This window comes from Rhinatrema bivittatum, chromosome 3 (assembly GCF_901001135.1).
Source record: "Rhinatrema bivittatum chromosome 3, aRhiBiv1.1, whole genome shotgun sequence".
NCBI classification, from domain to species: Eukaryota; Metazoa; Chordata; class Amphibia; order Gymnophiona; family Rhinatrematidae; genus Rhinatrema; species Rhinatrema bivittatum.
This window is the reverse complement of record NC_042617.1, coordinates 385,325,189-385,346,903: the sequence shown is the minus strand read 5'-3', so window position 1 is coordinate 385,346,903 and position 21,715 is coordinate 385,325,189.

Sequence of the window (21,715 nt, the reverse complement as noted above, 5' to 3'; positions counted from 1 at the left end):
TAATACTCTTGTCTCTAAGTAAAGAAGTAAGAAGAGGAAACTCTTCTGTCATTCCAATGTATATTGAGAAAGACAGACAACATTGTTCCGCTCCATTAGAAAATGCCGGAGCTGAACAACATTGTCCATCAGAGGCTAAGGAGAGATGATGAGTGTTGAAGGGTTGTCAACTGTGATGATAAGTGGAAATTGTTGGTAGAAGATGACATTATGGTATAATTGCTCTTACGATAAGGATAATAGTTATTTGTGTTCTTCAAAGAGACTGAGGTGAACTGCAGATCATTTGAGATGAGAGAGGACATGCCAAGTTCAACACTAAAAGAACTTTCTTCAAAATGAGTAGAAAAAATGTAAAATATTATATATAAAAAATCAGTAGGAGTGATGTAGATGCAAGCAGATTTGGGCATCTTTCCTATGCAACATTCACTAAACGACATTTGCAATAATAGGAAAAGTAACCTTTTGGTGTGAATGAAAATATTTGTGATTTTGCTAATATATTGTAATCTGATTGATATTTTTGACGTTGATGAAAATGATTGCATTGTACTTGGACTGGGTTTTTGTATTGTCATAACATTTTAGTGGGAGGGTTCCCCTGAAGAAGACAACTATTTGTCATTGAAACTAGGTTCCTAGTTGGGTTGGTAGATATTGGAATATTTTGGGTGAGTTAATTTTAATATGGTTGAATACCTTATTAGGATTTAAGAGATTGTAATATCTGTTTAAAAGGCTTTTTGATATTGTAATACACTTAATAAATATGAAAAATTAGCACTGTTTTTCTTTTTAATTTAATTATTGTGTAATTATGGTGCTCTTGTGTTACCTTTGGTTCAGATACTCCACAGTATACCACCATATAGAACAGAAGGGACCTCTTGAGTTTCCACTTAATCAAGTGTTATTATTAGCCCTCCTTTTTCCCACGTCTCACCCTTGTGAAAAGATGCAACTGGGCTGGTAGGAAATATTGGCTTGGGATGTCCATTGTATCTAAACTGCTGCCATCTCCTCGGTGCCACTTCTGCTCTGCTGAAAAATCAATGCTGTGATCCAAACCCTCCAGGGGACCTGACTCCACCTCCCGGTCAGTTGCTGGGGTCCACACCCTTCTGGGGGATCCTACTCCACCTCCTGAAATGCTGCTGGGGCCCACAACCTCCTGAGGGACCAACTCCACATCCCGAAATGCTGCTGGGGTGCATGACCTCCTGGGGGGACTGCTCAATCTGGTGCTAGGGTCCCCTTGCGCAAGTGGGACCCAGGATCACCTCTCAATCTGCTGCTAGGGTCCCCTTCTGCTTGGGTGACTGCTCAATCTGCCACTGGGGTCCCCTTGCTCAAGGGGGACCGCTCCACCTCCAAATATGCCACTGTCCTTTAGTGCCGCTCCCTTGGTAGGAGGGCTTTTCCTAGCTTGGGTTTACATCTCTAGTAGGCTTGGTTAGTGTTCAGTAATTTAGGGCCTCCACAGTCTCAGCGTTTAGTGATTCTAAATGCCATAAGCTTATGGCCAGTCATTCGCAGTTACGCGACATGGATGGGTCACCTTCTCTCAGCCAAAATGCCAAGACCCAGGCAAGACCATGAGAAGAAAATGTGTGCGCACACTCTTCTATCCTGCTTGGCTTTTTTATGTTGTCTGAGAACTTGGTACCCAAGAGTATGACTCTCCTTGTTAGTCAGGGTGAAGATCTGTTTGCTTTCTAGGACTGTTTTTCAGTACATTTTTCTCACAAATCCCTCTCTCAATCAGAAGTCTCCATGTAGAACTTTTCCAGTCATAGTTCTGTGTTGTTTAAAGTAATTTTTCACTGCAAAGGTACTAACAGTAATACAGGGGGCTGTGACATGAAAATTCCCTACCTGAGTCTCTGACATCTATTCAATGGTCATTTAAGCACCTTTTCAGAATGGGGACTGGCAACCTTTTCTATCTAATTTTGTGTTTCCTGGGCTGGTGGCTCATGCTACGTAGCTACATTGTCTTCTTTTTTTTCTTTCTTCAGCAGTTCACTTAAATGGTAGCATGCTCTTCATCCCTCTCTCCCTTGGGGGCCAAAAAGACTATCTTCGCCTAAAGTTAGGGAAATTAAACAGTTATTTATTTATTTATTAGATTTTTTTATATACTGTTGTTTAGACTAGCCATCACAACAGTTTACAAACATTTCAAACTAATGGAAAACATCCAATAAAAATATAAACATAAGATGAAATATAATCATAAAACAAGGTAATAGACATAAAAAATAAAAATTATACATAGCTTCATAGTCATAAATACAGTTAATAAATCAATAAAAATATGGAAATATAAAAATAATCAGTAAAAACTGTGGTAGCTAAAAAACATATAACTGGAAGCTAAAAAATTAACCATTACCTATTGTGTAAGCCTGCTCAAATAGCCAGGTTTTAAGTGCCTTTTTAAATGTCTTGAGTTCTGCCTATAATCTTAAATCTACTGGTAAAGCATTCCATAATTTAGGTCCCAAAAGTGAAATCACTCTCTCTCTAACAAGGGTGAGTCATGCAGAGGTAACTGAAGGGATTGAAAGAAGCCTTTATTTGCAGACCTTAAGTTTCGCTGCGGAGTGTGCAATCGAATGACAGCATTCATCCAGTCTACTTGCTCGCCATAAATTGCTTTATGCAGAATACAAAGTGCTTTATATTGGATCCTGTATTCAATGGGCAGCCAATCAGAGTTTTCAGAATAGGGGTGATATGGTCTTTTTTTCTACTACCTGTAAGCACCCTAGCAGCTGCGTTCTGCAGAATCTGAAGAAGACGAATAGTGGACTGTGGTAGGCCGAGAAATAATGAATTGCAATAGTCTGTACCAGTAAATATCAGGGATTGCAATACTGTTCTGAAATCATCTGGATTTAATAATGGTTTTAATTGTCTAAGAATTAAAAGTTAGCGCGGAACAGTCAGGGGTTTGTTTGTGGAAAAAATAAATAAAAGAGAAAAGAGAACTATTTTTTTGGTCATTTGAACAAGCAGGATTTTTGTGTGCTCTGGCTGCAAAGAAAGAGAAAATTGAGCAGGGCAGGGCCCTCTGAATCAATGCAGCCTGGTTGGCACTAGAAAAAAAATGGACCTCTGCATTCAAAATCTCCTGAAAGAACAAAGGCAATTTTGGAAAGCCTCATAAAGTGCCAGCTTTCCTATGATAAGACGGAAAGAAGATTGAAGCAGATGTGGCTTTCATAACCTTTAGTGTGGAGAGGGCCTTGGATTGCCTGAAAGTGGAGAGGGCACAGCAATCCTGTGAATCACCTGATTTTGGTTGCACCTTTCAGGATCACAAAGACTGGCCTGAAGATGACGCTACTGTGGAGGCTAGCAAAGCAAAAGTGGAGCCAGTAATGACCAAGACTGACCAAAAGCATCCCAGAGAGTAATCTAAAGAGGGCACTACACTGAAGCCTGGAGAAGCATCAGTGGAGCCAGTAATGATGAAGCCCAACTTGGATTATCCTGGAGAGGGGCCTAAGGAAGGCATGATAGGGGGCCCTGGCAATGGGCCAGAAAAACCAGGAACTGCTCTGTTGGGACAGTTGCTGGAACAAACTCCAGAAGTGAAAGTACAGCTCCACTGGATGGCAAAAGAAGAATATAGAAAATCTGTGAATAGACTCATGGTGAGCTTGACACAGGTACAAGGGGGCTCACGATGGGGCCTGCCACTATAGATTTCCATGGGAGGACAGAAGTCTCATGCTATACAGTGAACAAGAGAGCAGTAGGCTCCTAGCAGGACTAATCCACAGGATGTCACTGGACTAAAGCCAGAATAAGAGGAAAGCACTGAAATGGAGGTAAACATTCTGAGCCCAGAGGTTCACCGGGCACAGGAGAAGCCAGACTGGTTTTGGGAAAATTGCACTGCTACATGTCAGCAAGTGAAAGAGACTGAGAAAGCCAGGATTGACAAGAACATGGAACTTTCAGAACTTCAGGACAGAAAGGACAAGCTGCAATTAGAGACTTATGAAATGGACATTCAGGGGAGTTGGGGTTAACAAAGTTGGTTCACCCAGAGAACCAAGTAGAGTTGGGGTTTTATGAGGAAGCCTTAGCTAAAAACCCAAATGGTTGAGGGAAGGGTACCTCAGTAAAACAGTGAGGTACCCTAGACAAAAAGAATCCCCAGGAGTTAAAAGATGAGGCATTCCCTGGTTTAGAACCCAGTACCTTAAGGCAGATGGGAATCAGAATGGGAAAGAGGATGTCCAAAGTTAAGATAGGCCCCAAAAGCATGCATAGGAGGGTCCTACTGAGGGATATAGCCTGGTAGGGGCAGACACTTAATTGGGTAAGATTGAGCTGAAGGGGGAGGATATGTGGCAGAGTGCACTATAGAAATCCTCAGAACACCTTAAGGGACAGGTCTCAGCTGCTTGGTCCCAGTCTACCTTAAAGCAAGGCATTCTGGGTGCAGGATGTTTCCTCTGAGCAGGAATATAGTGTAGGCTCAGAAGAAAGAAAGAAAGGCCCTGGGGAAGATGAGGAGAAAGCAGTTCTATTTAAGTTCTGCTGTATTGCTGTGTTTGTGTGAAGTATTGCTGAGGTAAGCAACGTCTGTATACAATTTGAATGCTGACAATAAACGTGTGCAAGAGAAAAAGCTGAAGTCCAGACTGTAATGTGTCCTCTAGCCAGCCACAGACCATTTGTGCTGTGCTACTGCAGAACAAAATGATTCAAAGTTGTTAAAGTATAAGTAGACTGAGAGGAACTGAAGAAAGATGTTGCCCACCAGGGGAACTGGGCATCTCAATGGCAGATAAAATTTAATGTGGACAAGTGCAAAGTGATGCACATAGAGAAAAATAATTCCAATTACAGGTCCACAATGCTGGATTCTGTATTAGGAGTCACCACCCAGGAAAAGGATCTTAGAGTCATTGTGGACCATATATTGAAATCCGTAGGTCAGTGTTTGGCAGCAGTCAAAAAAGTAAATAGAATGTTAATAATTATTCAAAAAGGAATGGAAAATACAACAAAGAATATCACAGTGACTCTGTATTGATCCATGGTACATATGCATCTTCAGTATTTTGTGCAGTTCTGGTTGCCTTACCTGAGAAAAGATATAGAACTAGAAAAGCTGTAAAGAAAGGCAACAGACATGATAAAGGTATTAAAGGGATATACCAGCTCCCTTATGAAGAAAGGCTAAACAGGTTAAGACATGGAAAAGAGAGGGGATGTGATAGAGATTTATAAAATCATGAATAGGGTGGTCAGGTAAACAAGGAATGGTACTAAAGACTAGGGACATTCCATGAAACTAACAAGTAGCAGATTTAAAACAAATTGGAATATTTTTTCACTGAATGCACAATCAAGATAAAGGACTTTTTGTTGCAGGAAGATGTGGCCAAGGCATCAATTAGTTTAAAGGGCATTTGGCCAAAATCCTAGAGAAAAAAAGTTCATAAACAATTATTGGCCACATAGAGACTTGGGAAAGACACTGCTTATTTCTAGAAGTGAGCTACAAGGAATGTGTCTGCTCTTTGGGATTTACTGGGAACCTACTAGTGATCCAGATTGGCCACTGCAGAGACAGGATGCTGGGCTAGATAGGCATGTGATGAGACCTAACATGGCACATCTTATATTCTTAAGTCTATTTCCTACACTTTTGTATTTTTTTTTAGGAATGTGCACCCAAAAATATTTGTTGCAATTCATTTTTCATTTTGTTTTATATTTATTTAATTTTCTTTAGCTATGAAAAAATACATTTTTAAAAAAGAAAAAACTCCTCAAATAAACCATTCCTGCCAACCTCACCTTCTCCCAGCACTGCTGCAATGAAAAAAGAAAGTAACTCTGGTCTTCCCCATCCCCCATCCCCCTACACCTACTACCCAGTTAGTACTAGCGTATCCCATCTATGTGGTTAAAGTAGTTCAAATGAAGCAAGAGCAATCTCCAGTTGCTACTCCTCCTCCTCTTCCTACTATTTATAATTTCTAAAGCACTACGAGACATAGGCAGCACTGTAAAAAATAGCCATAAGAGGTACTCCCTGCAGCACGAAAATTACAGTCTAGTCAAAACATACCTGAGAAACAAGTCTATGGTAAGTGTTTTTATTGTAGAGAAGTGGTTAGTAGACACAGTGAGGTCCATATTCAAAAGCCATTTAGAAGGATAGCTCAAAAATTATCCACCTAAATTGCACAATTGGCATATTCAGCCACTTATTCATCTAAATTATAACTGGATAGCAATTTATCCAGCTATCATTTAGCTGGTTATAAAGGGGGCATTACTAGGGCATTTCAGGAAGGAGTTAAGCTATCTTGCTAACTTAGCTGAATATGGCATATATCCAGATAAGGGAGTCATTCATTGGGCATTAGGGCCATTACACCCATGATAACGCCATAATGCATGCGATAAAATATTGCATTGAAAATTTGAAAAATGTATTCAAGTGGGAGGGGTAAATGGAAATGAGGTCTCTTTAACATTGCGGGCAATAATGTAACACACGCTATCGTGGAATGTAACACCAGTAATAACTATATTCTCTTTCTTGGCGTTATGCCTGCGATAGCTGTACGTTATGGCTAAACCAGGATTTGTCTTAAAATATTAGGGATGTGCAGAGGGGCGCCATACGTTGCATTCGGGATACGTAGGTAGCGCCGGCGCCATTTTGAGTACTGGCAGCCGCTAGCCTTTGCCCTCACTATGTATTCGTGGGGAATCGCGATACGTTTCGCTTCCCCACGAATACAACGAAAAGTGCAATATACGTTGCAGATCGCCAATACAGAGAAAACGAATGCACACCCCTATAAAATATCACATTTTGGAGAGAGAGAGAGAGAATGAACCTCTGGTAAGGGTGACTGATTTGTGAACTATTTATACCACTGTAAGAGGGGGGCACTAATAACTTGGGGTGAGATTTGGGGGGGGGGGGGGGGCGGTGAGATGGGTTTTGGCGGGCAGATTAACATGCACAGTCATACGTACGAACAGCACAGTTAGTATCAGTGAAGATTTCATGTGATTTAGAGTGATGAAAGTTGAAAGAAGAGTAGATTTGTACCATGTTCTCTCTACCTAGCTTGATTGCAGCTAGGTAGATAGTGCATCAAGTTAGGTAGAGTGGCAAGTAACTGGCAAGATCCCAAACAATAAATAAACAGTAGTCGCCATGTCTTAAGTCTACTTGGTTAATAACAGTTTATGGAGTTCTGCTCTAGTCAATAAAACTGTTATTATCCAAGTACATTTAAGAAATAACCAAGTAGACTTAAGAAATAGCCCCTGATATGGTCAGGTCAGGGAAGAGAAACTTTGTACATAGATTGCCTTTTCAATTATGCACATGTTATTTTCCATAACAAAAAATACTTGCAAAGTCCACAGGTAAAAGGTACCCATGGAATTTGCCCCAGTTTGAAAATTGCTAGATTATGCATTCATTTTCATATAAAAAACTTTATAAAAATCTTGCATCTCACTTTGTTTTGTTTGAAAGCTCAACAAAAACAATAATGCACAATTTTTTAATCGACTTTTTGAAGTCAGCAAAAAAACCCAAAAAACAACAAAACACTCACAGCTGCCTGAACTTCCCCCCTCTCTGCAGACAGTAGCTTGCTCCATTCATGGGGTCACAGCAGTCCAAATGGAACAGAAGCTTTCTCTAGTCCTCCTGCCCTGTCATGTCCTATTTACAAAATGGAACCGGTTAACCCTGAGACTGGCACCATTTTGTTTTATGGTTATATGTTGTATACCTGTACAGCATATGGCCATAAAATAGAAGTGTGTTGGCTTCAAGGCAAGGAGGCCAGCATCATTTTGAAACTAGGACCCAGTGGAACATCAGCATTGGGCAAATCACTCTTATCAGTGCCCTTCTTCCTGATTGCTAACTTCTGACTCTGCATTTTCCACCTCACTGTGCCACATGCCTGGAATAAACTTCCTGAGTCAGTGCATGCCTTCTGGCTGCATTGAGACCCTGTCTAAAAATTAACCTTTAAGAGGCTGTTTTCAAATCATAACATGGGGATAACCTGCACGGAGCAGCGGTTAAGAAACTGCCATCAATAGTATTGATGGCAGTTTTCTGCCATCATTGATGGCAGAAAAAGACCATTTGGTCTTTTTCTGCCATCAATACTATGCTACTATGTTACTATTGGAGGAGAAACATGAGTGGATGGAAATTTTATAGATATAAACCATGTACAAGAAGGTGACACAAACAGTGTGTTGTATAAACACTCACCATTAGAAAACAGAATGAATAGTAAATACTTGTCCAGATGTGGACAACATCCATACTTTGTTTACATATCTTAGTTTTATTTGATTGTCTTTTTGCCATTTAGTGAATTTTACAGTGCTAGATTATTTTCCAGTGTAAACATCTTCAGTTTTGTTGAAATGCATCAAAGTTGTATTTTGACATTAGAAAAAAATTCGTAATTAAATCCAGTTTATATCCTGCCCAATAAAAATTTTATAGGGTGCAAATGAAGCTTCCATTAACAAAAATGAAGAGTTTAGAATAGAAACTGCATTTAGAAAGCCCTGAGGAGGAGAAGGAGGATCTCATACTGACTAGCATAGCTATACAGACTATTTGATTCTCACCTTGTGCGTAGAACAGTAAAAGCAGTATGATTACCACAATTTCACATCCATGGGGTTTTCACGTTTACAGTGGGGGAAATTTAAAGAATACATTTTCAATATGGCATCTTAGTGGCAATGTATGCTTATTGTTCAGCCTAAAACTAGTCAATTTTAAAACACCAGGTACCTGTGCAATTTCTGTTTGAATATCGGCTTGTTATGCAGCTAAAAGTACATGTGGACACTTGCACAGTGTTAAATAAGGGTGTTAAGTATGGGCATTAGCAACATGCTCACCACACTCATACATATTTGAAACACATATATCAATATAGATTCCCATGATACTCCTAGAAATCCTCTTTTTTTTTTATTTATTCATTTTACAACAATCATACACAGTATCCACTTTGCAAAGAAAAATGGTATTGAAACAAAAAACAATAAAATACAAGGAAAATAGCCACTTATGGTAACAAAACAATATCCATTAGGCCACATAACATGGGGGGAGGATATCAGCAAAATAGGAGATACAAGGAAATCAAAAAGAGAAATGACATAGCTTACAAGCACTACTATTCCATTATAGGATGATATCCAAGCAATTAGGTGTTACCAGTTTGAAACATAGCCTTCTTAGAATCTATGTAGCTTTTAAGCTGTTCTGGTACAAAAAATATGTAACTATCTCTATTATACTTTATAGTACATTTACACGGAAATCTTAGAAAGAAGGTTGCTCTAATGGCTAGAGTATCCTGTTGTAAAGCAAGGAAACCCTTCCTTCTCTCTTGGGTAGTTTTTGTTAAATGGGGAAATATCCTGATTTTTTGTCCCATAAATAAAACATTAGAATTCCTGAACTAGCTTTTCATCACAGTACTAAGATCTTTCTCGGAATATAGAGATATCAACAATGTGGCTCTCTCAGATATTTCAAAGATGGATGACTCTAAATATTCTGACAGATTATTTAAGTCCACAGGATTCTGAATTTGAACACCAGTGTGGGATGGCAGAAAATATACTTTATCCAGAGGGGGAGCAGATTCATTTGTAAAACCCCAAATTTCCAGGAAATATCTTCTAATGGTAACTCTAGGAATCTCTCCTATCACCCTCGGGAAATTCAAAACTCGCAAGTTCAGATGTCTTAAGGTATTTTCTATAAATTCCACTTTCCTACTCAAAGCAGAACAATCTTGAATGATTGTAGATTGAACATTTTTCACATGCTATATTCCTTCCTCAACATTCTTAATCTTGTCTGAAATTTCCTTTTTCTGATTTTCATTAAATTTAGCCAGAGAATCCACTTGTTGCGACAGTGAGCTAATCTTCAGCGAGCATTCTGAAACGTTTTTCCCCATAGACAAAATCAGTTCCCATAATGAATCTAGGATAACTGTGGTAGGCTTTTCCAAATAAAATGATGGTATACTCTCACCTCCATTCATAGCTTGGGGAGTTGTAGCCACCGGTGCAGAAACATTAGCGTTCTCACTCTCAATCAAGGAGGAAGTAAGCACGGGTGTAACCTGGAATGCTGTTTCCTCGACCTCCGCCGGCTGAATTTCCTCTTCGGGACTCCCCATGGGGCCCAGCGTAGAGACCACCCGTACTGCTGGCGGACCACGATCATCCTGGGGGCTTAGCAACACCTTTTCCAAAGTTGTGGCGGGTTCTCCTCCACATGCCGTGGCAGCCAGAATTCTAGCCCCCGTAAGAAGTGCTGTCTCTGAGCACTGCTGGATCATCAACTGCCCGGATAAGACTGGGGGAGCTGAGGGATACGACCTTATCTTCCTCTTCCTCTTCGCAGGCATTTTTTAAAAAATAAATAAAATAATATTTTAAGAAGAAATCTGCGAGCGAGCAGAGCTGTGTCCGGGTTAAGCCGCCATCTTGGCTCCTCCCCCAGGAATCCTCTTTTAAATGGGACAAAAAGTATACTTGTGGTGAAACTACTTTCAGGCAACTGAAAATCCACTAATAAAATTTCAGCAAATCTATGCTTGCTACTCCCTATTGTATGCACATACATCCTAACTAAGCCTTTGAAAATGTATTACTAATTGTCCAAAGAGCTCATCCATATGCTGGAAGAGAAGTCAATAAACTGTTATTAAGCAAGAAGACTTAGGAAATAGTCACTCTTATCACACTCGATAGCAGCATGGGATCTGTTTACTGTTTGGAATCTTGCCAGATATTTGTGATCTAGATTAGCCACTGTTGGGGATAGGATGCAGGGCTGGTTGGACCCCTGGTCTGACCCAGTATGGCAATTCTTATGTTCTAATGATAAGGACTGTGTTATTGATATGGGTAAAGTGTAAATATTTGTATTTCATGAATTATATATAAGCATAGACATGCTGGTAGCTTATGCTTCCAGCATTGCTCTCACAGCAATGCTGAAAACAGACAAGACTGTGCTTCTGCACCCAGATCCTGGCTGAAGTGCTATTTTTAATGGAACTGGATAGGGAGTGATCTACAGACCACAGCACATTTTTAAAATGTACTTTTAGAGGGTTTGGTAGGTGTCTGATGCTAGGCCAGCAGGTCCATTTGTTAAATATTGGGTGGTGGGAGGGAATTGGGGTGCAGTGCCACTTAACTGGCTAAACTCTTTTCAATATAACCAGTTAAGTTTCAGATTATCTGGTCACATGAAACCAGATAACTTTCAGACCTAACTGGTTATATTGAAACATAGCCACTTAGGTTTTAAAATGATCTGGCTACATGTAGCCAGATTAATTTTTTTAAAGAACATTGGTCCCCAATTACCTTCTTATGTTTGTGATTCAGGTGGTATAAGTAAGACCTTGCAAGAATTTAAGGGCCCATTTCAAAATCTGTCATTGGCCACTATTGATATAGTATCATTCTACATGAATATACCCCAGGATGCAGCGTTGATGGTAATATCTGTCATCTGATGCACTGGAGATTTTTGGATATACCCCTGCCAAATATATAGTTGATCTAGCCACTTTAGCATTGAAAAAGAATTATTTCTTTTTTTTTTCTGTTTTCCAAAAACCTACAGATCAGAACAAGGCTCTTGAGTTGTGATAGCCAACATCCTCAGCGGCTTTGTGACAGTATCTTGTTTGGACAATTTTGGCACTTGTGCCGGCTGTGCTTGACTATAGAAGAATTTAAGGGCAAAGCTAAAGAGATGCAAGCTAGATTTATAACGAGAGGTTACCTGGTGAATATAGTAAATAATACAATGAAGTGAGCATGGTGGAATGATAGGGAGGTTCTGTTACAGTCACAGCCTAAAATAAACTTTGAAGCGGTTGACATGTGTTTTACCCTTTTCCCCCTCAATATATAGAGTTGCCAAAAGTATAAATAGACATTGGCCTTTTTTACAGTTACATGCACCATTTCAGGAAAAATCAATGATAGCATATCAAAGGGGCTGAAATATTAGACATCAAATTGCTCGATCACAGTTTGTAAGTTCTACAGAGAATACAAGAAAAAACACAGAAAATGAGATCTAGCCTAACAACATTCAAATACTACCAATATCTCCAGCAGGTCCTACAGATGATTTACCTATGAGGAAAGATAAATAAGTAGAATCATAGAAAATATACTTATTACCCTGATATGAAACAATATATTTATAAGCAAAATTTAGATAAAAGGTAGCACCTAAATCCAAAACATCTTGCCTTAAGGCCAGGAAAGATCTTTGCTGCATCAGAGTTTCCCAAGCAACATCTGGAAAGATCTGAACTTTTTGACCACAGAAAGCAAAATCTTTATGCTTCAAGTATTGTCTGAGGATAACTTCTTTATCAGAATCATTTATAAAAGTTACAATGAGAGTAGACCTTGATGAAATATTATCTTGTGATGTTTGTAAAAAAGCAGATAAATCAATAGACTCTGAAGGGGCCAATATATCAAAGGGCCCCTTTTCATTTGAGGTTTTAAGTCTATTAGCCAAGGGATGTGAATCGTTTTTCAACGATTAAAATTATCGTCCGATAATGTTTATATCGTCTTAAATCGTTATAGAACACGATACAATAGAAATTCTAACGATTTATCGTTAAAAATCGTTAAATCGTGTTAGTGCGCACTAACTCGAGTTAGTGCGCACTAACTCCCCGTTAGTGCGCACTAACTCGATTTAGTATGTATGTATTCCTATTGGCTGGCTGTGCTCTTATCTATTGATGTTACCAAGGCTAATACTGAGGTAATGGTTGGGGGGATGTGAAATGGAAACAGTTGGAAGCTTGACAAAAAAAGTAATGTAATGATCAGCACTCACGTGACTAGAACTTGTTTGTTTATTATTTTTGTTAGCAGGCACCTGAAATGCTAGTGCATGTTGAATTTGCCAATCACTGTGCATTTTAGAAAGGTGGTCCTGGCTGGAACTGTACACAGTTCAAATATATGTAATTGATTGTTGGTAAGTGTATTTTTTAAGTAGCCACACTGGCACCAGTATGTTTACTTTTCCTCCTACTTAACTCACTAGCTCAGCTTTGTAAGAAGGGCTTCTCTGCTTGTGTGTTGTTTTTGTTTGGTGTGAGGAGAGCAGAAACATCAGATCTTTATTCAATCTACTACAGTCATCTCTTACAGTGCCCTATCCCTATTAATACCAGGAGTGTTGTGATCTTCCTGCACACAGTGCCCTAACCCTGATACCAGTCTGAGACAGCTCCCTCCCTGCATTACAAGTGAGAGGCTGGCTTCACAGACAGGGGGGAGCTGCCTGACCCTCACTCCTGACTTCCCCCATGTCCCAGCTAGTGAATGGTGTGTGGGTGAGGGGGGGGGGGGGAGGATGGTGAAGTCTGAGACAGCTCCCTCCCTGCATTACTAGTGAGAGGCTGGCTTCACAGACAGGGGGGAGCTGCCTGACCCTCACTCCTGACTTCCCCCATGTCCCAGCTAGTGAATGGTGTGTGGGTGAGGGGGGGGGGGGGGGATGGTGAAGTCTGAGACAGCTCCCTCCCTGCATTACTAGTGAGAGGCTGGCTTCACAGACAGGGGGGAGCTGCCTGACCCTCACTCCTCCGGGGTATTGTGATCTTCCTGCACACAGTGCCCTATCCCTGATACCAGGGGTGTTGTGATCTTCCTGCATGCAGTGCCCTATCCCTATTAATACCAGGAGTGTTGTGATCTTCCTGCATGCAGTGCCCTATCCCTATTAATACCAGGAGTGTTGTGATCTTCCTGCACGCAGTGCCCTATCCCTGATATCGGGATGTGTGCAAGAAGATCACAACACCCCCGGTATCAGGAATAGGGCACTGTGTGCAGGAAGATCACAACACCCCCAGTATCAGGAATAGGGCACTGTGTGCAGGAAGATCACAACACCCCTGGTATTAGGGATAGGGCACTGTGTGCAGGAAGATCACAACACTCCTGGTATTAATAGGGATAGGGCACTGTGTGCAGGAAGATCACAATACCCCTGGTATCAGGGTTAGGGCACAAGTTCTAGTCACATTGACTGATCACATTACTTGTTTTGTCAAGCTACCAACTGTTTCCATTTCCCATCCCCCATATACTGTCAGTAGGAAACTTGGTAACATGAATAAATAAGAGGGCAGCCAATAGGAATACATATTCATTCCTAAACTGACCTTAACTGACCTGAAAAGTGTCAAATTGTATCATTTTCAGTTAGTGCGCACTAACTCCCAGTTAGTGCGCACTAACTCCCGTTAGTGCGCACTAACTCGAGTTAGTGCGCACTAATCGGAAAAAAACGATTTTTTTAACGATTTTTTAACTAAAAAATCGTGCCTAAGACGATTTTCTTGCCCTGCCACACGATTTCTATCGTTAAGACGATATGGAAAACGATTCACATCCCTATTAGCCATGTAATAACAATTAGAAAGAACAATTTTTTTTCCTCATGCAAACTTTAATACTTCTGCTACATATATTTTAAATAGTTCAATAGCAGAAAGAAGCCTCAAATTCTTTTCTCTCATTCTAAAGTTTCCATTTTATTATGCAAAATCAAATAATCTTTAACACTAGCATTTGCAGTAGAATGTGAAGTAGCAACAGCATTAGAAGAAGCGTTAGAAGAAGTAGCAATCTGCACATCCATAGAGTTCATTGTTTGATCTAACTCAGTTTAGAAAAAACACCTGCAGAAAAATCACATAACTGGGAAACTGTTTGAGCCAACGAAGACTCCATCCTAGTAACCATTCTCCAGACATCTCTAAGAGTGATATTAAGAGGTTCTGAATTAAATTCAACTTCCAACAAACCATTCAGTTCCTGGGGTGCAGACACTGTTACTGGCACTATAGCCTTGTCGCCGACAGGATGACTTCCTATAGTAGATGGCATCTTAGTAGGACCGGGTTCCACAGGCTGCTTCAGCAAGAAAGAAAGGACTCCTTGCTGAGTCAATTCAGAAGGTCTAATAATTGTTCCATCAACACTGTTAGTTGCAATAGAGTCCAGTGGTACTAAACTCTCCTCCCCTTGCATGCCTGATGTAATGGAAAATGGAACAACTCTCTCTCCTGATCTTGTTTCAGGTATTTCTGACTCTCTGGCCAATCCAGGAGAGCATAAGACCCCTGTTGCAGTAGACTGTGGTAAGGGGGGGGGGGGGGGGAACATGCTTGCTAGGGAAAAGGGAGGCATCAAATCTGTCCTCATTTGGATCGCTTAGAGCTGTAGCATAAAAATGTTGAAATAAAGTGTTCAGCAGACCTCTTACCAGGGTAGAGGCAGCAAGGGGTACAGAAACCTTGCTTTTTCTTTTATGTCCCATCTATGGCACTCCAAGAAAAGGAAGAAAATAAAACGCTATAAGGAGCGCGTCCCTTAGGCACATGGCTTTGGTGTACCACCGGGTATGCAAGCTGGAATATAAGGTCCTCGATGCAACCCAGAAGCCACCACAGCACTCTCCACTGGCAGTACCCTCAGTAACATCCCAATGGGGGAGGGGAGGACCAGGCAAGGTGGGTCAACATGGCTACATCTCTGTTGGGCAGCTCCTAAAAACTGCCAGAGCAAACTGGAATACAAGGGCGTCAATGCTACCCAGAATCCATCACGGCTCTCTCCATGGGCAGGTACCCTCGATAATTTCCCAGTGGGAAGGGGAGGAACTGAGATCTAGCCACGTTGGCCAACATGGCTAGATCTCAGTTGGTCATATCCCAGCCAGCTTATTTTTAAATTCTTTCTTAGCCTAGCTGATGAATGCTTTTCATTTAACCTGCAAATGCTTATGCTTTTTCCTATTTTCATCCACTAGATCCTTCTTCCAGTCTTTGAAGGAAGATTTCTGGCCAATATAGCCTCTTTCGCTTCACCTTTTAACCAAGCTGGCAGTCATTTGATCTTCCTTGAACCTTTCTTAATGCATGGAATAAAGGCATTAATAATCATTACTGCCTGATACAGAGAGACTGTCTGTGGTCAGCGCACCTTTCTTAGGAAACTTAACCCTTGGGGGTAGAGCGGAGTTAAGTTTCCAGTGCTACTGCACTGGCAGTTATAAGTTTAAACCAAGAGAAAATGGGGGGAAAAATGAAAAAAAAAAAATTCAGAACACTTAGCTAGATAATTATTGATTTATCTGGGTAAGTGGTAGCATTCACTGCCACTTACCCATATAAGGCCAAACTTATCTGGATAAGCAGAAGCAGCCACCGCAACTTAGCTGGATAATTACTTACTTATCCAGCTATCTGGCAGTGGTAAACTGCTACCACTTTGCTGGATAAGTCAGTGCTAATCTGGCTATCAGATGCATTTCACTGCTAGTTAGTTTAACAGGCTAACTAGCAGCTGCAGCTCTATAGCTGGATAAGTCTGTACTTATCCAGATAAGTGACAGCGGCCTATCAGGGATGCTTCCCCCTACTTTCCTGAGTTAAAATGTGCATTCATCCTGTACCAAACACACATTTTACATAAAACATGCTTTTTAAACTCCTGATGCATTAGCATAGCATTAGATTACTGCATCAGGAGTTAAAAAATAAATTAATCTGGGCATTAAAAATGTGCACTGAAAACTAGCACACAGTTTCTTAATGCCAATATCACTGCATCGGCCTGAAGATGCTGAAAGGAAATCCACCCTGGAACAAAATTTCCCATCTCCCCAAAAATGCTTCCTTCTTGGTCCCCCAATCTCTTTACCAACAGTTGTATGGTGAAACCACACTCTCTGGCATAAATCCTGCCCCTCACGAGAAAAAAAATCAGCTCCCTGCAGACTCTACACCCTCCCTGTACCCCCTTTTACCCAACGACAGCTTGAAGTCTTCAGGGGCAGAAGCAATGTTTAATCACTTTTGTCCTGCCAGTGCTGAAATTCAAAATGAGGTCAGCTGACTTGCAATGTCCCTTTTACCCTGGCCTCTGTCTTGGTATTGTTAAGTTCATGGACCCTTGAGCCGGCTGGGATGGATGTTGATGCTCTGTGGGAAGGCCCACAGTGGATGTCGAAGCCGGGAGGTGGTACAGGAGAGAGGACTCGAAGAATCTTCACCACTTGAAGCCCGAGATCCCCCCCCGAGATCCCCCCCGGGAGGAGCCCGTGAGGACCCGTACCTCTTGGACTTAGGTGCCTTCCTCTGCGACCGAGGATCTGAAGGGGCATCCCGGAAGAGAAGCCGAGGCCAGGAGGTCAACTGCAACTTCTCCCTGGAAGCCTGCGGTCCCCCCGGGAGGAGCCCGTGAGGACCCGAACTGCTGGGACTTAGGCGAGACCTCCTGGAGGAAGTGACACGGGTACTGGTGGACGCTGAGAAGTCAGAAACCAAAGACAGAAGCCAAGGGACATAAGCTGGATCAGAAGTCAGTGGACGAGCCAAGGTCAGAGCCAGGAATCAGAAGTTGAAGTCAAGGCCGAAGGACGGAAGCTGGATCAGAGTCGATGGACAAGCCAAGGTCAGAAGCCAGGAGTCAGATGCCGAAGACAGAGCCGAAGGACGAAAGCTGAAACAGAAGTCGGTGGATGAGCCAAGGTCAGAAGCCAGGAATCAGAAGTCAAGTCAGAAGCCGGGAAGAGGAGTTAGGAACAGCAACTAGAACCTCCATAGAGTGAACCTCGTTGCAAGGCGACGTCTGGGCCAAGCTGCAGGGTTTAAATAGCCTTGCAGCGTCTGACATCATCCAAGGGCTGTTCCTCATTCTTCCCTCGCTGGCCCCTTTAAATCTGGAACCCCTGCGCGCGTGCGCGCCTAGGGGGCGGGGCCAAGTGCGTCAGATTGGTAGCATCTCCCTCACAGAGGGAGCACCGCGTCAGAGGCCAGGATCGGGCCTCAACAGGCAGGACAGCGCTTCAGCAGCCCGGGCCGGCCCGAGGTAAGTGGAGATACCGGGTCAAGGCCCGGAACCGTAACAGGTATCAGTGAATGCTGCTGAAAGTGATTTCTTTTTGAGTCATACTATGATTGCTTTGGTTGAAGAGGGTGATAGTTTATCCTATGTGTCTAATGAGGCAGTATCTGAATGAAGGTGTATTCTATTTAGACCTCAGGCTGTTACTTTAGGGTCTATTCTGAGAAAGCCTTGGCTAATCCTATTGATGAGGTTCTTACAGCTATACATTCTTATGCAAGTCCATGTACATTCTCATGATCTGACTATAGCAGAACATCCTTAGAAAATGGAGAGTTTAGATTAGCAGGATGTAGGGCTCTCAATTTCTGATCTTGCATTGATGAAGGATAAGGAGGTGGTACACGGGTAATTATTATGGCAACTGGATAATTATGCAAGGTGCCTGAATTTTTGGATAGTTCCCTAAATCTCCTTTGGACATTTTGAGAATACCGACAAAGTCTATCCCTCTACTATCTCCCTGCTGGATGGCCTGGGTCCTGGAACTGAGACTTAGAGTTTGATCTTAGTACCACATCAATGTCCCCTCTTTAGTGAGGATTCATTTGTGCAATTTGTCTATTCTGAAAACCAGACCTGTGTGCTGCACTTGAAGACCAAAGTTTGCCTTTCATGATTTATCAGTGATTCAACAGTCATTATTTAATTCTAAATTATCTATTTGCCCATCAGTGACATAACATGTCAGATGAGTCACATATAAATTCTCATGTGCTAATCCTATCTTTTTGCTGTAATCAATGTTATAATTCTTTTGATGCCTGATACCATGATTTCTAGACTAGCAATCTGCATTGTCATTCTGAGCTCTTCACAAAAGAAGTCCACAAGACATGCTGCAAAATAGGAACAGAGGCTTTTATTAAACACATTCCAATACCTTTAAATGTGCTCATAATGCAAGAAGATAATATTTTGTAACCATCTATATTTTATATAGAACCTTAAATATACACAGCTTATTTTAAGATACTGTAGTTCAACTTTATTTTAAATTGAGTCTCTTTAAAATCAGTGGATTAAGGTATGCAAATTATGTGAATGGCAACACTAGCATCAATATTCCATTTTGCATTTGTCATCATTTACTCACCCTCCAAACAGCAGTTAAATGATAATGAAATAGCATTAATTAAATTAGTATTCAGGAATTCATATAACAAATAGCATACGCATATTCTTAATCGCTTTAATAGATCAGTGAAATGAAATATATATGGAATTCTGTGGAGGATGACCTAAGTATGCAAGTTCATAATTGAATGAAGGAAACAGTCACTCTAAAAGTTTACACAAAGAAGAATAATCACTAATGCAGTTACTGGGAACAAAGAATACTTTAGACAAAACAAAGTACTGTAGGAAAAACATGCCCAAGGTCTCAATGACGTTATACATTTCTAAGACAGCACTGCAGGATTCCTTTAAATGATAAAAGGATTTTCATAATTACTAAAGATCATCCCCAACATTTTGTGAATAAATACAAGTTTTAAAATGTCCTATACAATAGATTTTAAGAAATGATAACTAGGCCCTGAGTATTACAATGTATGGGAAATATTATCTGGCTGTGCAAATTACTGGTACTAAAAAATCTTCCTGGGAATTGGTTTTATTGTGTACATTCTTCTCAAAGAAAACACTATCTATGAGTAAGGTCATTCTAACTTGTAATCTTTTTCACATGCAAAGAATTAGGTGTTAGGCCACCATGCAAAATGATTCATCAAACAACACCAGTGATGTCTCAGAGCTTTCCGGATCAATGAACTTTATATAGAAGGGCCGCTATATTTCACATTTTATGAATTATTCAAGTTACCTTACAGTTACCCTATTCACCAGGATTCAGACTTTCAGATACTTGAAAAACTTTAATGATCCAAAGACAACGACAAACCTTTTCCGTCAGAAAAAAATCAGCAGAACCAGAGGTCACAAGCTGAGGCTCCAGGGAGGAAGACTAAGAACCAATGTCAGGAAGTATTTCTTCACAGAAAGGGTGGTGGATGCCTGGAATGCCCTTCCGGAGGAAGTGGTGAAGTCTAAAACTGTGAAGGACTTCAAAGGGGCGTGGGATAAACACTGTGGATCCATCAAGTCTAGTGGGTGTAAATAAAGAGGAGGCAGCAAAACACTGCACGGAGCGGCAGTAGCCACAGAGGCATTCATGGAGCGGGATGCCAGTGGCCAGTAGTTGGTGTTCTACCTTCAGGCAGCAAAACACTGCACGGAGCGGCAGTAGCCACAGAGGCATTCACGGAGCGGGATGCCAGTGGCCAGTAGTTGGTGTTCCACCTTCAGGCAGCAAAACACTGCACGGAGCGGCAGTAGCCACAGAGGCATTCACGGAGCGGGATGCCAGTGGCCAGTGGTTGGTGTTCCTCCTTCACGGAGGGCTGCCATCTCCAAAAAAAAAAAACAAAAACAAAAAACAAACAAACAAAGCAGGGGTGGGTAAGAGTATGGGGCAGAAGTGTGGCCTGCTTGTTGCGGCGGTTGCTACCCCTGATTGAGCTGGATGTTCACTGGGATGCGGATACGGCGCTGCTCTCTGCATTGGTGGAGGGGTGGAAGGGAGTTGGGGCCGGAGGGTGCTGGAAGCCACTAGTGACGGGTGGGAGGGAGAAAAAGGGGGGGGGGGGGGGATGGATAAACTGCGTGGCTTGCTGGGCAGACTGGATGGGCCGTTTGGTCTTCTTCTGCCGTCATTTCTATATGTTTCTATGTTTCTATGATTAGGTATAATGGCTCCCAAGCACTGAAATCTTTGAGATTTAGGAAAATTCCCAGTGACTTTAAGGAATAAAAAAAAATCACATCTTAAGTTTTAAAAAAGAAGCAGCTCAGTGACCCTACCTAACTATAAACAACCTTCATGTGATTTTTTAGGCCTATCTCCACTGTGAAAAGAGCAATATGCTGGCAGTCTCATTTTACAGTTTATGAGCCTCAATGATCCTGTTGCCTAAATGTGCTCAGCAGTATTTGAAACAAGGTGGAAGAAATACTCCACTCAAATTCAGGCTGTGATGTCAACTTAAAGAAAAGGCATGAAACAAAAATACATGCTAATACTACAATCACCATGTGACTTTGAAATGTGACACCATTGGAACCAATGGGAAAAATGTATAATTAAAAATAATAAAGCGGAAGCCGATCCAATGTAGCTGATAAGCGAAAAGACGAAGAAGATCGGTGTAAAAAGAAGTCAGGCAAGCTTCAATAAAGGTTTTTTTTTACACCGATCTTCTTCGTCTTTTCGCTTAATTAAAAATAATAGAAATCTCAGCTTTACAGGAGAAAGATTTTTATGAATATACTGAACTTTTACTGCACTTCTAATAGACACAACTTTACTTCTACCTTCTAGACTCAACTTATGTATTACCTGAAAAATGACTTCAAGTGGGCAATTTTCAAAGCCATTTCCATGGGCACAATAGTGCTTTACTTGAGGAAATAGCATCTTTGACAATTGCTCATTCTATTTATAGATAAAATGACAAGTATGTTTCTGCTATGTATGTAAGTTTACTCAGGGTAAAAGGAGGCATTCATGGAACCAGAATGGGGAGGGACTTGCAAGTATGCACATACTTTGACATTTTCAAAATTGCACAGAACTACTGTGTATCCCCTCCAGGGGACACACAATGAA